Source organism: Pseudorca crassidens, chromosome 3 (genome assembly GCF_039906515.1).
Source record: "Pseudorca crassidens isolate mPseCra1 chromosome 3, mPseCra1.hap1, whole genome shotgun sequence".
NCBI classification, from domain to species: Eukaryota; Metazoa; Chordata; class Mammalia; order Artiodactyla; family Delphinidae; genus Pseudorca; species Pseudorca crassidens.
In genome coordinates, this window is record NC_090298.1 from 152,449,763 (window position 1) to 152,465,580 (window position 15,818).

At 38.3% G+C, this 15,818-nt stretch overlaps 1 pseudogene; it reads right to left on the reverse strand.

Moving 5' to 3' along the window:
• Positions 1-11,788: 11,788 nt before the first annotated feature.
• Positions 11,789-12,787, reverse strand: LOC137221050 (pre-B-cell leukemia transcription factor 2 pseudogene; annotated as a pseudogene).
• Positions 12,788-15,818: the final 3,031 nt, after the last annotated feature.

Consider the following 15,818-nt stretch of genomic DNA (forward strand, 5'->3'; position numbering starts at 1 on the left):
CATGGGGAAAAAATCAATAAATCCAGTGCAATCTGCACAAAATTAGAGTTTATCAACATGTAGACACTATCTAATTTCATGGCTGGAATTGCTCTAACATTATCTCATTTGGCAATGTCCTCATGGATGAATCTATTTCATAAATTAAGGCAATTTGAAGTCAGGCTTGAGTAAGACTACTTTGACCTCGTGATATTGGGCCTTAGATTTCTCTAATTTGAATGGGATGCATTTAAGAAAATAGTCATATTTTTCTAACTGTTTTAGTGTCTTTAATTTTATATTATGTAAATTACATATGGCTGCAGCTATTAGAGGAGACAATTTAAAAGCTGGATGGCCCACTTACTTGAATCCTTAGCACTTAAAACATTTCTGCAAATAATAATACTGCCTTGCACATCCAAAAAGAATTTTGCTTTCCAACTATTTTCACACCTATCATTTGTTTATACTTTGTATATTCTTGAAAGAGAGATGGGTCACAAGGGTACTACCTCTATCTCATTATAGAGAAGACTGATCTCCAGTGAGATTAAATGATATTTGAAGGTCCCACATCTAGAGCCCTATCTTTCAGTTCTCCAAATGAAAACCTCACCAGCTCCACAGAATCAGTGTAAATTTAATATGGCATTCCTTAGCCTGGCAAGTAGCGTTTGGTAGAACTGTGGAGTTTTTCTCCAAATATTTCATGGACCCATCCACTCCTCTCCATCTCTATTGTCACCTTGATTGATGTTCTCCATACTTCAACAGGCGCAAAGTTGGTCTTCCTTCTTCCATTCATGAGTTTTAAAAAATGAGCTTTTTGTATGTAAATCACATGCCAAAAGCCTCCTCAATAAAAGCTAAGTGACTTTCTCATGGTCACACAACTAGTCAAATGCATAGCCTGGAAAAAACCCATCTCTTCTGACTATTAGATTCCTGAATGAAAATATAAACTTCTGAAAGGTATATACTATGATGCATCACTGCAGAAACTAGCGAAGTATCTTAAGCATAATAGGTTCATCAGTAAATACTTTGATTAAATACCACCATAAGACCTTGATTAAATCAAGGTCAAGACTGAGACTAACATCTTATTAAATCATCAATGCCTTGCCCTAGTGATATTGTGGTTATTATGAGATCAGCAAATATTAAAATATCTACAGGCTACATTTTGAGTTGCTTTCCCAGGTGCAGTTTTAAACTTGCAATCACAGGGGCAGCTTCTTAATGCAATTTCTATTTATATAATTTCCTAGTATATTTAGGCAAACCTCTTTGAATAGAGACATTGTGAATATATAGAAGTGAAAGCAGACTTTTAGCTTTAACATTACTTCATTGATGTTCTAAGGCCGAAAAACCCCTTCAGCAATAAGGGTCCTCAGCTAGGTAAGCCACTGTGTCACAGAAGGCCCCCAAACTGATCTTCCTCCATACCAGCCAGCTTCTGCCAGGCAATTCAAGAAGACAGTGCTTAAAAGGACTTGCAAGTTTGACAAAAAAAGTTGGAGAAATTGATTGGTATTTAGAGTTTAGTGGTCTCCTCTGGGTATTCCTGGATTTCTGTGACTGATTTTGATGAAGTGCTTTTATTTGTCTCCCTACCCAGAGACTGCAGATGAATTTGCAACAGAGCAGCATGCCTCCTGTTTAGCTTTGTCAGGCACCACTTAGACATGTTATAATTTATTTTCCAGGAAAAATATTTCTCATGAGGGCTTCTGGCTAACACAGTTATAAAAGCAGCTGGCTACCGTTCAGCCTGTTGTCTGCTGGCAGCTGGGCTTCCCTATACAGGCTGAAAAGAAACATAACTGGAGGGGAAAGTTGTGGAATATGGGGGCCGGGACCAAACACCCTACTTATGTAGGCCTGAGTCTCCTCTTCCTGACTGCTCTGGGTGTTTAACAACTTTGTAAGCATCCTATTAAGTCTGGCAGGGAGTGCTGTTATTTCTTATGTGTGTGTGTGTGTGTGTGTGTGTGTGTCTGTATAGTGGAGTCGTATCTTAAACAGGCTTTGGCTTGTTTTTGTCATTATGCAGACTAGATACTGCCCTTGAAAATACATTAACTCACCCAGCTAAATTTTTTCTAACATAGAACTTTCCAGATAGAGCTTCAGATAATTACTTTTAGAGCAACATATTTTAAAAAGCTTCAACACTGAATTCACACACTTTGTGAGGAAATGTTCATATTATTAGAGGTACGGAGAAACTGAGATGAACTGATATTAATGTTCCTTGATATACCCTCACTCTGAGGCACATGCTGCCTCAGTGAAATAGTCAGCAAAATTCCTAAAGGATTTAACTTATTTTTTTCTTTTTGACTAGTGCAGAAACCATGTATCATCAAGTCTCAGACATTGTCAATTATAATACAGTGTTTCTTATGTACCACTGAGAAGTTAAAACTTCTGCCACATAAATAATATCGTGTTTTTTATCACGTTGAATTTGTCACTTTTAATTGAAAGAACTCTTTTAGATTAATCCGCACTTAGATTTTTATCATAGCACTCTTATACACAAAAAGGAAAATTTAATGTAAACAATCGTTTTAAGAAATTCTTAAAATTTCTTCACCCCGTATCCAATTATTCTGAATCGTTCTTCAACTCTGAGCCATCAGTGGCTGAATTTTCTTACAGGGTATCATCCTGTGCCACCAAATTCACTGGTAATGAAATATTTTCTTAAAAGTGCCCCCCACTCCCCACCAGTATTGCCTCCAGGAATTTTTTCCAAATTTGCTGACACCTATTATGTAAAAATTGATGCTTCTGTTTTCTTACTTGTACCTGAAGGTGTCAACAGAAAATTCTCAAATAACAACTAGGTCTTACATTATTTCTTCATTTTATCTTCAAATGGCTTATTCACTGAAACGTCAACAGTTGTCCAGTCATGCCTCCAGAAAAAAACAAGCAAAGTCTATGAACGCACAGGCAATAAAAATTATATCCTGATTTCAAGATATCATTGATCATGATGGGGGTTAAGGGTAGGCTGCCCCAAAATATGCCAAAGTGGCATATTGATTATTTTGAATTAAAGTTACTTAGGGAACAGCCACTGCAAGAAGGACACTCTGACCCTCCACTCTGTCACCCTGAAAGCAGGAAATAAATCTCCCAGGTACCATCCCTGTACTAGGAGGTAGAGAGACATCCTTATCACCAGATATAGGGAGTTCAGGGTCGAGAAGACTGTGTAAATAAACTCTGCATATTTTGTTCCCTAACTAGTACACAAGCCTAAGTTTCTTTGTCTTGTCAGTGCTCACAAATTTATTGTTTCTTTGTGTAACAGGTATATAAACAACCTGCTTTTGTTGCTTCTTGGGTCCTAAATCTGTGAGACCTCTGTATGTATTAAATTAAATTTTTCCCTGTTAATCTATCTTGTATCAATTTAATTATTAGATCAGTCAAAAGAACCAAGAGGTTTAGGGGAAAAATTTCCCCTGCCAACAACTGTAGGGTATATCCATATTTTCAAGATGTTAAAATATGGAAAATATGTATCTTAGATTTAAAAATATATGTAGAGGATGAATAGGCTGTGTGTATATGGCAATTCCACTGTGAGAAACAATGTAGAGAAATTTCAGAGGGAAGAAGCTTATAATAGTTTGGAGTTGATCACTGTCATCATCAGAATCACCCAGGGACCTAAAAATATGGGCAATCCAACCATCTAGGAAGTAAGGACAGGGCATCAACATTTTTAATAACCAGCCCTGGGATTCTGATGTAGTCAGATTAGGGGAACACTTCTGTGGAAAGCCCGGGGTTCACTGGCTGTGTCTTGATGGCCATCACACACTTTACACAGAATGATCAGATAGCCAGGTTTTCCTGGGATGGTCCTGGTCTATGCCTCTTGTCTTACCATGATTGTTATCAGCATACACTTTTACTCTTAACAGTGTCCAATTTGGGGGTATTTTATAAGGTCATCTAATTTTATGTTAATGGGCAAAAGATGTATGATCACAACTAGAAGAAACTGTTTATGTGACCTTGCTGTGAAATGTAAACAGACTCTTTGTTTAACGGCAGTTGAAACCCCACCGGTGAATTCACTATCAGGCCACTGGCTAAGAGTCCATGTTCTGAGAATTTGTCATCAAGAAAGGAAACAAAACAAAAACAAACAAACAAAAACCTCTTAAGATAAATAATCTTTGCTTTGAAGACTATAAGGCCCAAACAAATCAGGACCATCTCTAACACAGCTAACTCTAGAATTACATTTGGGGAGTGTGTGGGATTTTTGACTGTGCACCTTTCACTGTTCTCATATTTATTGTTCAGAGGCTAAAATCACACCACCAGAAGTGACAGTCTCCTGTCAGATTGTGTCTGTCATTGCACGGAGGCCACTTTGGGGACTTTTCTAGATGATATGTTGCGTTATCGCCTTTGGTATGGCATTCATAGTGAAATCTTCCAGCAGAGCCTCTTCCCTGATCTCAGTTTAACATTAAAATGGCACAAGAGCAAACCTTCACCTCAAAGACAGCATCAGTTCATTCCATGGAAATGAAGGGACAATTTTTAGTAAGAGCACTATCTGTACAGAGAGGAAGTAAGTTCTTTCCAACTGAATCAAAAGAGCTAAAGAGATGTAAGTTTCAGAATATCTGTGGGTCAGTTCAGAAGAACTATTCAGGAGAATTACAGAATTTCTGTACTTGTGAATTACGTGATGAAACAGAGTTTGTGAACAAATTGTCATTTAATACTAGATATCATTTAAACTCTATTAGACAATTATTTTGGAAATACATGAAAGCAATTTCTGCTTAGATGAGGGTGATAACTGTTTTAACCATACAAATCATTTGGTAACCCACATGTTGTGCATTAGAGAATAATGAAATATTAAAAGCGCTTGTTCTGTGTCTGCCTCCTTTGGCTGACATAGGACTAGTGGTTGAAAGTTATGAGTAAATAGATTTTGGATCCGTATGATGATGGAATTTCTGGCATTTATAACTTGTCAGAGTTGTTAGAATAATTTTCTTGTTTGGAGGTGAGGTCCCCATCTTTGGAGGAATTTGATCTAGAACAAAATTCTTAAAAGTGTGACGTGTGTACATCAGCTGCTATGGTTTGAATATGGCGTGCCACCCAAAATTCATATGTTGAAATCCTAAGCCCCAAAGATTATGGTATTAGGAGGTGGAGCATTGGGGAGGTACTTAGGTCATGAGAGCGGAATCATCATGAATGAGATTAGTGTTTTTATAGAAAAGACCTCACAGAGATCCCTAGACCTTCCACCATGTAAAGACACTGCATAACGGTGCTGGCTATGGACAAGGAAGGGGGCCTTCACCAGAGTGTGACCATGCTGGTGCCTCGATCTTGGACTTCCCAGCTTCCAGAACTTGTGAGAAACAGATATCTGTTGTTTATAAGCCACCCAGCCCATGGTATTTTGTTATACAACCTGATCAGACTAAGACACCACAAGATGTGCAAACATTTGCTGGTGAGTACAAAGAAAATATTAGAGAATATAATCCAAAAATCTTTTAAAGGTTTTAGTAATATCGAATATGTGGAATGACTCTGGTCTTTCATCAGGTCTGCAGGGCAGACCATAGGGTTTGATGTACTGTGATGCTATCCTGAGGGAAGTGTAAAGTTCTACAGGAGACTGGTGGAAACACCCTCACTCTTTTGTTCATTTTCCTCATATTGAAACACAGATGTTTATGTGAGCCATGCTAAATGAATTTATGAACTATGTTCTAAAGTTCTGAACAAAGTAACTTCCCTAAACTGATGGTATAGTTTTAAAAGATCACTGCACATAAACCACAAATTTAAGACAATACTAATAATCTAAGCCCAAGTAGGCAAAAAAACATGGGTAAGCCAACACTCGGTCTACTGTTCATTAACAACACACTTTTCCTTAACCACAATACTAGGTTTAAAAAAATCATCAGGTCTAATAAGAAATTGGTGAAAATTTTGGAATTTTCCAGGGGTCATTGGAAATATAGATGAAATTTGCTTCATCAGTGTTTATGTTGTCTTGAGATATGAGTATTAATGTTAAAATAAAGCCATCACAATTAGCAAGAATTTTTTTTTTTTTTTTTTTTTGCGGTACGCGGGCCTCTCACTGTTGTGGTCTCTCACTGTTGTGGTCTCTCCCATTGCAGAGCACAGGCTCCGGAAGCGCAGGCTCAGCGGCCATGGCTCACGGGCCCAGCCGCTCCGCGGCATGTGGGATCCTCCCGGACCAGGGCACGAACCCGTGTCCCCTGCATCGGCAGGCGGACTCTCAACCACGGCACCACCAGGGAAGCCCAGCAAGATATTTTTAAAGTAAGCAGAGTCTCCTCTGAAGTCTTTTCCTTATGAAAGACAAAAATTTTCCCTTTGAGGAAACATTCGTTTTTCCTGACACAGTAAAAATGACTGAGATATTTTGTGGCAAATGATTTGGCAACAAATTAAAATGCATTATTTTGTTTGCAAATAGTGTCATCACATGCATTGAAAATGTTGCTGAAACTATGAAGAAATACATATTAGGACAAACTAAGTCATTTTTGTTATACAGCTGAATAAATAAAATACATTTTTCCAGCCTTTTTTTGGTTTACATATACATTTGCTAGCTAGCATTTCACATATAAAAATAACAACTAAAGCAGCTAGAAAAGAAACAATGTATCCAAAAAGCATGTCCTCAACAGTAGTAAGTGAAGGGGAAAAAAGCTTTAAGTGGGGAAGAAAAATTTTAACTGCAAGGACAACCACTAATGGAGCAGTTTATCGGACTGGAATTGAGAGCAAGATAGACAGAAAAAGAGAGCTACTGTGGAGTAAAGCTGAAAAGCTATCACTACACTTGGAAATCCATTCAATGAGTCTTAGCAGGGAAGCTATTAAAGCAAATAAGTTGAAATTAGAATAATAACAGGTGCTACAGACAGTTCAAGGAGGATAACAATAACAATAACAAAGACATACTTTGAATGACAGAGAAGCTATGAGAATCTTTTGTATTAAGTGAGGTTCACTGGTCAGCTCACTGTAAAAATATATAAATGAATAAATAGGTAAATCAAATGCAGAGTGAAAAAAAGTATTCACCTTTTTTTAAAAAAACAGCTATTAAAAGAGACAAGGGCTTCCCTGGTGGTGCAGTGGTTGAGAATCTGCCTGCCAGTGCAGGGGACACGGGTTCGAGCCCTGGTCTGGGAAGATCCCACATGCCGCGGAGCAACTGGACCAGTGAGCCACAAATACTGAGCCTGCACGTATGGAGTCTGTGCTCCTCAACAAGAGAGGCCCATGCACCGCGATGAAGAGTGGCCCCCGCTCGCCGCAACTAGAGAAAGCCCTCGCACAGAAACAAAGACCCAACACAGCCAAAAATAAATAAATAAATATATATATATATATATATTTTTTTTAAAGAGAGAAAACCATTTTTTTTAATGATGGCTGGCTGTCAAAACTATGCAGCTTATAAAATAATTTTGAAAAATGACCACTTAATCTTTCCCTTTGAGTCACTTTCTGCTTTAACAGGGAGTGAGAAAATCACCATTATTAAAAAAACGTATACAAGGAAAAAGTATTTAGAAAACGAATGCTTGGAAGTGTTTTGATCATTTTGTGATTTTGTTACCAAATAAACTTTCATATGTGCACACTAAAAATGGAAACAGAATTTTCTAATCTATGCTCAAGAAAAAGTTTCAGCATATCTTGAACCCATGTGTTAAAATACACTGAATTATAAGCCTTTCCAATTTGTTTGAGAAAAACTGAGCTATATAACCAAACATAGAAATGTTACAGATAAAAATTCAATAAAAATCATTCCATAATTAGTAGATGTGATTAAAAAGTATGCATCATGATTGAGTAATATAGTAAACAAAACAAATCATGTACTTCTCCTTATACCTGTGTACTATTGAGAGTTACTATCTTTCAGTCACAAAAGTCATTAATATCACCTATAAAAATAAACTGAACTTAAAATCCAGATATTTGGTCACTGTAACATGGAGACTATATTCAGATTTTCAAAATATTTTTTAAAAAATCAATCATGTTATATTCAGTAAGAAGGTATTAATATTTTTACTGTGATAAAATAGTTTTTACACTTAATAAAAATATGTTTAAATATTTTTTAAATATTTTTCATCTTTTTTCTTATTCTTAAATATAATTTAGTTTATGTTTATTATTTTAGTTCAGTAGCCTATACAATTGACACATTAGGAAATATATCTGACTATTAAATGCAAATTTCCTTATTGTCTTAAAGGTTTTTAGGCTTAGACTCAAAAAAACAGAAAAAAATAGATTCCAGATCAGATATCTACGCAAGATATGCTAAGAAATAAAGAAACCAGACTAGCAGCCATGGGCTCATTACTTAGGTGAAGAATGTATGAGGGGAAGGTAGGAAATCCAACAAGCAGACTGTAGAGAATTCTTTTAAGGAGGGACATATTGGAAGACTAGGGCATCTTCTCTGCCTTCCTCCATGTCCTTCTCTAATCAAACAGAAGGACTTCAAGGAACCACACTCAGAGATTATGAGATTCCTCTAGACTTTGAGGAATATAGGGGCTCAGGTCAGAAAAATTCTATAAGAGTGAGGCTGGCTAGAGAGACATATGGTAGCAGAATGAAGATAGTATTCTCTTATAGGAATGAGTCACATTCCCACCATGGTAGACAAGATGTTTTGTCCCTCATGTCTTTGTTAGGGAGTCTTAAAATGGGCTTTACTCAAATGGGTTTCATGTAACTGTGAAGACTCTACTGGAAAGTAGGCACTGAGGGGAGGTCTAAGCAGACAGAGGGAGCACTGCCTTTATCAGCAAACTATACTTACAGAACCCTAGAGGTGGTAAGCTCCAGGGAACCTGCAAAAGTACTCCAAAAGACAAAAGATTCCATAATGTAGAAGTATTCTTCATCCAGAGAACCCTGGTAAAACTTACAATTATCTTATGCAACACTCTGTCTGCCCTAATTTCACTTTGCTCTTCTGCCCATCCCTGGAGGACCAAGAATCAACATAGTAGAGGAAGATGTGAAGAAGAATAAGTTGGGGGAAGAGGAGAGAAATTAAGGGTGCCCCCAGTCCCTTTTCCCATTCTCACCGTTAGCTCAGCCAGCTCGCTGCAGACTTTGAGTATAAGTTGGCCCAACCCGGTATAGAGCAAATTTAAGTTGGATGAGTATTAACACTATGAAACTATGATCTGGACTTTTTTTTTCCACCAAGCGATGCTATTGGTTTAAGATGAGATGCCTTTGAGGTAATAAAGCTGTCTGGAGATAGCCTCAGCGACCAGAGGGCAGACAGAAGAAGCAAGAAGAACTACAATCCTGCAGCCTGTGTAACAAAAACCACATTCACAGAAAGATAGACAAGATGAAAAGGCAGAGGGCTATGTACCAGATGAAGGAACAAGATAAAACCCCCAAAAAACAACTAAATGAAATGGACATAGGCAATCTTCCAGAAAAAGAATTCAGAATAACAATAGTGAAGATGATCCAGGACCTCGGAAGAAGAATGGAGGCAAAGATTGAGAAGATGCAAGAAATATTTAACAAAGATCTAGAAGAATTAAAGAACAAACAGAGATAAACAATACAATAACTGAAATGAAAAATACACTAGAAGGAATCAATAGCAGAATAACTGAGGCAGAAGAATGGATAAGTGACCTGGAAGACAGAATGGTGGAATTCACTACTGTGGAACAGAATAAAGAAAAAAGAATGAAAAAAAATGAAGACAGCCTAAGAGACCTCCGGGACAACATTAAACACAACATTCACATTACAGGGGTCCCAGAAGGAGAAGAGAGAGAGAAACGACCCGAGAAAATATTTGAAGAGATTATAGTCAAAAACTTCCCTAACATGGGAAAGGAAATAGCCACCCAAGTCCAGGAATTGCTGAGACTCCCATATAGGATAAACCCAAGGAGAAACATGCCGAGACACATAGTAATCAAATGGGCAAAAATTAAAAACAAAGAAAAATTATTGAAAGCAGCAAGGGAAAAATGACAAATAACATAAAAGGGAACTCCCATAAGGTTAACAGCTGATTTCTCAGCAGAAACTCTACAAGCCACAAGGGAGTGGCATGATATACTTAAAGTGATGAAAGGGAAGAAACTACAACCAAAATTATTCTACCCAGCAAGGACCTCATTCAGATTCGATGGAGAAATCAAAAGCTTTACAGATGAACAAAAGCTAAGAGAATTCAGCACCACCAAACCAGCTCTACAACAGATGCTAAAGGAAATTCTCTAAGTGGGAAACACAAGAGAAGAAAAGGATCTACAAAACCAAACCCAAAACAATTAAGAAAATGGGCATAGGAACATACATATCGATAATTACCTTAAACTTGAATGGAATAAATGCTCCAACCAAAAGACACAGGCTTGCTGAATGGATACAAAAACAAGACCCATATATATGTTGTCTACAAGAGATCCACTTCAGACCTTGAGACGCATACAGACTGAAAGTGAGGGGATGGAAACAGATATTCCATGCAAATGGAAATCAAAAGAAAGCTGGAGTAGCAATACTCATATCAGATAAAATAGACTTTAAAATAAAGAATGTTACAAGAGACAAGGAAGGACACTACATAATGATCAAGGGATCAATCCAAGAAGAAGATACAACAATTATAAATATATATGCACCCAACATAGGAGCACCTTAGTACATAAGGCAACTGCTAACAGTTCTAAAACAGTAACACAATAATAGGGGGGACTTTAACACCTCACTTACACCAATGGACAGATCATCCAAACAGAAAATTAATAAGGAAACACAAGCTTTAAATGACACAATAGATCAGATAGATTTAATTGATATTTATAGGACATTCCATCCAAAAACAGCAGATTACACTTTCTTCCTAAGTGCGCATGGAACATTCTCCAGGATATATCACATCTTGGGTCACAAATCAAGCCTCAGTAAATTTAAGAGAATTGAAATCATATCAAGCACCTTTTCTGACCACAATGCTATGAGATTAGAAATCAATTACAGGGAAAAAAACGTAAAAAACACAGACACATGGAGGCTAAAGAATACATTACTAAATAACCAAGAGATCACTGAAGAAATCAAAGAGGAAATCAAAAAATACCTAGAGACAAATGACAATGAAAACACGATGATCCAAAACCTATGGGGTGCAGCAAAAGCAGTTCTAAGAGGGAAGTTTATAGCTACCTACCTCAAGAAACAAGAAAAATCTCAAATAAACAATCTAACTTTATACCTAAAGGAACTAGAGAAAGAAGAACAAAGAAAGCCCAAAGTTAGCAGAAGGAAAGAAATCATAAAGATCAGAGCAGAAATAAATGAAATAGAAACAAAGAAAACAATAGCAAAGATCAATAAAACTAAAAGCTGCTTCTTTGAGAAGATAAACAAAATTGATAAACCATTAGCCAGACTCAACAAGAAAAAGAGGGAGAGGACTCAAATCAATAAAATTAGAAGTGAAAAAGGAGAAGTTACAACAGACACCGCAGAAATACAAAGCATCCTAAGAGACTACTACAAGCAACTCTATGCTAATAAAATGGACAACCTGGAAGAAATGGACAAATTCTTAGAAAGGTATAACCTTCCAAGACTGAACCAGGGAGAAACAGAAAATATGAACAGACCAATCACAAGTAATGAAATTGAAACTGTGATTTAAAATCTTCCAACAAACAAAAGCTCAGTGCCAGATGGCTTCACCAGCGGTCTTGATGGCCTAGATGTTTGCCTCCTCTTGGAACTTTCCAGTATTTTTCTTATAGCGCATCTGCTTGTTGCCAAACCAGTTGGGGACCTGAGAGGCAGTGATCCCACACTTCTTGGCAAGCTCCTCCTTAGCCTCGTCACTAGGATATGAGTTACTCAGGTGGGAGTAGAAATACTCATTCGGGACCTCAGTGGCCTGTTTGCTGAAGTTACGGTTTTTTCGTCTGGCATCCAGGAACCGGAATGCAGGATCATGGCCGCCTTGCAGGGGCTCTGCTTGAGTTGCCTCTGGATGGCGCTGAACTTCCGGTGGATGGCGCTCACCATGTGCTCCGTCTCCTTGGGTGCTATGAACTGCGTGCGGCTTTGCTCCCTCAGCAGTTTCAGGACATGGGCTGTGAACTTGCTTTGTGCCTTCTCATACTTCTCCAGCTCCGAGTGGTACATGTGGCGGACCTGGGCAAGTTTGCTGCGATATTCCAAGTGTTCGATGGGGTTGTTAGGGGACACACCTCCCCAGGAGGCTGCAGTGGTGGCAGCTGCTGACCCTGAGCCATTCCCTTTCTCGGGGTCAGCCACACCCTCTGCCAGAAGCATGGTGTCCAAGTGCATCAGCTGTAGGTCCACAGGCTCTTTCTCTTGGTAGTTTCGAATGCTGAGGGCGGTTTTCTCCTCGATTTCACGAAGGACGTTAATGAGAGCAGGCTTCATTTGGTGGCAGTTTAGGACGTGTTTCTTGGCCTGGGCCTCGCTCGTCCAGGCTCTGGTCGGTGATGGTCCCTACCTGCTGCAGAATGTCCCCGTGACCTCCCCACACCCCGCTACCCCCACCAGGGTCTCCGCCGCCCAGAGGTTCGCCAGGATCCTCAGGCTCCCCACCCACCAATCCAAGCCCCCACCCCCGACCCCACCTGGTTACTTCCCTCCCAAACTCGCTGGGTGTGCTGCTTCCCCCATCCCAATCCCTGCCCATCTCCCCCACTCCTGGCTCTCCCCGGGGTTCATCCTGGCCCTGTAGGGAGATGTGGGGTACCGCTGGGCACCCCACAGGAGACCCCGGCCCCCGGCTGCAGAGAAAATGGAGTCAGAGAGAGAAAGGACGCCCAAGCGCAGCTGTGTGTGGACTGGGCATTTTTAATGACGACGTTTGTCGAAACCTTGGAAATTACTGGGAAAGCTTTGAGGACCAACCTGAAATTTCAGGTCAGAGAATATAGTGGGAATGAAGAATAAAGCTGCTTTCTTTGTACCCTATCAAATCCACCTCATTTCTTATACTTATTCTACTTTATTTTTAGCATTAATTTCTATATAAAATCCAAGAAGTCTCATTTTATTCATACAAAGTATATATCCTTTAAGATGGGTTTTATCACTCACTCCAAACCCATCACCAATAATAAACCCAAAACAGATGACAGGGAAGATGTTCTCTACCTCAATTTCAGATCTAACAACCACCTAGTCACCTACATAAAACATCTAGGAGACAGGGCTGCCTCTTTCCTCTCCTTCATTCTTTACATCTAGCCAGTCAACAAATGTGGTTAGGTATCTACAATCTGTACCTTTCATCTTATTCCTATTACAATTCAGTATCTCAAAATTTCTCCCATGAATCTCTGCAGTCAACCCTAAAACTTTCTTGATCAATTTCACTCTTTCCAGGGCCTTGCAAATCATCTCTCTAAATCATAAATCAAAAATGTCTTTCTTCTTTGTAAAGAATATTGATGACTGGTAGAGGGGCCACACCATTCTTCTGTTTCCACAGGAAATTAGAACATTTTGTGAGTGAAAGGGGCACAGTTACTAATTGCTCTGGAACAATAGGCAGACTAGGATGTCCAAGACAAACTACCATGTTTGGGCACTACACCCATTAACTAGAAAATAAAAGCTAATACATATAAGGTGACAAGTAAGTTCCTTGGTTATTTAACTCTTGCCTACCTCTCCAGCAAGGTCTCTCACCACTCCCTTAATTTACATTCTTAAACCAGAATGGTCTACTCTGCTGTCCAGATGAATACTACTTACTCTTTAAGGTTAAGTTCAGATGCCATTCCCTCTAGGGAACTTCTTATTTCTTCAGTCTGGTTTAGCTGCCTCTACCAGGAACTTTCACATTCCCTGTGCATGTGGCTCTAACTTTAGTTTAAAGAGGGTTTATTGTTTTGCTTTTTAATATGCATTTTTTGAAGTTTATAAAATGATATTTAAAATTTTATTACCTATTATTTTAAATTTTTATTTATTACACAGAAAAGTTGGAAAAATTTCTTAACATCTAACCTCATTAGTTTGTTTATTTCTAAAATGGGTATAATAAGAGTATGTACATCTTAAAGTTGTGAGCTTGTAATATATGTAAATGGATTTGTATACCACTTTGAACTGTTGTTATTTAATAATATCTGTAATTATCTCAATCATTATTGAAAGCATTATTATTACTATAAAATAAAATTTACATAAATTTGCAAGATCAGACCTACTCAGTGTTGCAGGGGACTAAATTTTTCGCTCTACCTCAATTTTATTGAGGAACACTGGGAAAAATTCATCAGAAAAACAAAAACTAAAGTTCAAAGGAAATCCTTATTTTCTTTTCAATGACTTTCATGTGGATAATATATGGTTTGATCAGCATATATTTTACTTAAAAAATGTACCTCTTAAGTTCCATCCGTGAAACAGTGTGGAGATTTTAAAACATGTCCCTGAATGCCTCCCATTAAAAGTGAGGTCTTTTTCTCCTCTCCTTGAATCTCTCGATTGCCCTGGGTCTGCTTTGATCGATATGGTACAGTGGCAGTGACCCTATGTAATTTCTGAGGCTAAGTGACAAATGTCCATGCACCTGCTGTTTTGTTTGTGAGAACACCTGTTCTTGTTGCAAGTAAGAAGTTTGACTACCTCAAGATAGCCATAGTGAGAGAAGCCCAGGGCACATGGAGAGGCTCCATGAAGGCTGCCAGTAGGCCCAGCTGTGCGCAGCATTTCAATCTTCCCAGTCCAAGCCTCGGAAATGTGAGTTTAAAAACCTCCCCATGATTCTAGCCTTCAGTCATTTGAATCTCCCCAGCTGAGGTCTCAGACATCATATGGCAAAGACAGGCCATTCTCACTGTATCTTGTCCAAACCCCTGACGCACAGAATCCATGAGCATAATTAGTTGTTTTTTATGACACTAAATTTTGGAGTGATTTGCACATGGCAATAGACAACTGGAACAAATAGTTTTCAAATAAACATGATAACTGATTTCAAGGATTTTTCCTCTTACTGGTTTATTTTCCATTTATTGTGTGCTTTTCCAGTTTAGTGTTGTAGTGTAGTGAGAACCAATCAGATATATGTTAGTAGAGTCTCTGTAATGCTAAATATAAAACTTAAATTCATAGGATTTGGGGGTTAAAAAGATGTCACTCTAGCAGCTTAAAATGAAAACTATCGGTTTCAATCATATAACTCATATTTAGTTAATGCATTATAGTTTACAATACACCACAATGTTTCCCCCATTTAATCTTTTTATTCCTGTTAAGCTTGAATTATAATGCTCATTTCACAAGTGAAAACACTGAGGATCTCAGAAAATACATAATGGACCTAGGGTGTATGGTAGAAGCCATACCCTATGTCAGGATTTAAACTCAGGGCTTCTGCTTCCAAACCTCACTTTTCTTTTACTTCTCACTTTTTTAAATTGGTGAAACTATGCAAAATGACTGAAAGTTTCCTGCTTCCTAAGTGATCTCTTTATTTCTAATTTTGCATGTTAAGAAATTACAATTCCACAGATCAGCCAGAAGGATCTTTCTAAAGGTACTTTTTTGTATCCTCCCCTGCTTAAAATCTTCTCTAGTCCTCCTATTACACGTGATATAAAAGGCCCTTCACAATCTTTCTCCCACTTCCCTTTTAATCCCAACATTAACATTACTAGTGTGTAGTTCATCTTTCATTTGATGCTTCTGGTGAAAGAGACACCCCTCAT